Source organism: Magnolia sinica, chromosome 12 (assembly GCF_029962835.1).
Source record: "Magnolia sinica isolate HGM2019 chromosome 12, MsV1, whole genome shotgun sequence".
NCBI classification, from domain to species: Eukaryota; Viridiplantae; Streptophyta; class Magnoliopsida; order Magnoliales; family Magnoliaceae; genus Magnolia; species Magnolia sinica.
In genome coordinates this window covers 38,795,752-38,797,047 of record NC_080584.1, presented here as the reverse complement: position 1 = coordinate 38,797,047, position 1,296 = coordinate 38,795,752, and the positions used below count along the sequence as shown (strand labels likewise).

At 39.8% G+C, this 1,296-nt stretch overlaps 1 non-coding gene across 1 annotated transcript; it reads right to left on the bottom strand.

The window, feature by feature from the left end:
- Positions 1–251: 251 nt before the first annotated feature.
- LOC131222166 (small nucleolar RNA R71) lies at positions 252–359 on the bottom strand. Its single transcript, XR_009159874.1, has one exon. It is a non-coding gene; the product is annotated as a small nucleolar RNA R71 (small nucleolar RNA).
- Positions 360–1,296: the final 937 nt, after the last annotated feature.

The following is a 1,296-nucleotide window of genomic DNA, read 5'->3' as shown; positions in this document are numbered from 1 at the left end:
CAACTCCTTCCTAAGTTTCATGGACTAGAATATGAAAGTCCATACTTGCATATGAAAGAGTTCGATGAGATAATAGACACATTGCATTTTCCAAACGTGTCCAAGGACACGATAAGACTGAAATTGTTCCATTTCTCCTTGAAAGAAAAGGCTAAGTCATGGCTACATTCCTTAAGACCACGGTCCATTGGCACATGGGCTGAGATGACAAGGGAGTTCCTTAAAAACTTCTTTCCATATCATAAAACGAATACCTTAAGGAAAGCAATCATGAATTTTGCACAAAAAGAGGGTGAGACCTTCTTCCAATGTTGGGAATGATATAAGGATCTCATAAATTCATATCCACAACATGGCTACGAAACGTGGCGGATAATAAGATTTTTCTATATGATGGATTGACTTTACCCATGTGCCAATTTGTGGAGAAATGTGTAATGGGGAATTCATGAATAAGGAAGACGATGATGCATGTGATTATTTTGATAAACTTGCTGAAAATGCACAATCTTGGGACACCTCCCTAAGATCCACCACTTCTAAGCCTACTCAACCAAAGGAGAAAGGAGGAATAGATGTTTTGAAGGAAAAAGCTAACACAAATGCAAGAGTGGCTAATCTCACAAGGAAAGTTGACGCCATGGAACTTAAGAAGGTGGAACCTATCACACCCGATAAGGCTGCAAAAATTGTTTGTGGTATTTATGTTTGCAACATACATACAACTGAAAATTATCCTACTATTCCTGCTTTTCAAAAGATTTTGAATGAGCAATCAAATGCCATGAACAACTACCAAAGACCTTTCAATAAACCTATCTCGAATACATACAATTCCATCTGGAGGAACCATCCAAATTTCAGTTAGAGGAATGGACAAACAACTAACCCACAAGAGGCCCTTACGCAACTCTTAAATCAAAGGAGGCTTCAAGAGGATATGGTTCAAAAATTCATATAAAATCAAGAGTTATTCAATCATAATATAGTGCAAGAATTCCAGGATCTCAAAACAACAATGCGAATATTTGCATTGTTAATTCAATGAATAGAGTCACACTTGGCGATTGGGGAGAAAGGAACGCTTTCAGCCCAACCCCTTTCCAGTCCAAAACCTCAATGTGAAATTATTAACCCAAGCTCTTCAAATCAAATGGAACAAGCCAAGTCCATCTAGGGGTGTACATCGAGTCAAACCGAGTCGAGCCAGCCTCAACTCGACTCGGCTTGGCCACTAGTTGACCTTAACTCGAACTCGACTCGGCTCGGTCCTCAAGCCTAACTGGCTGGCTCGGC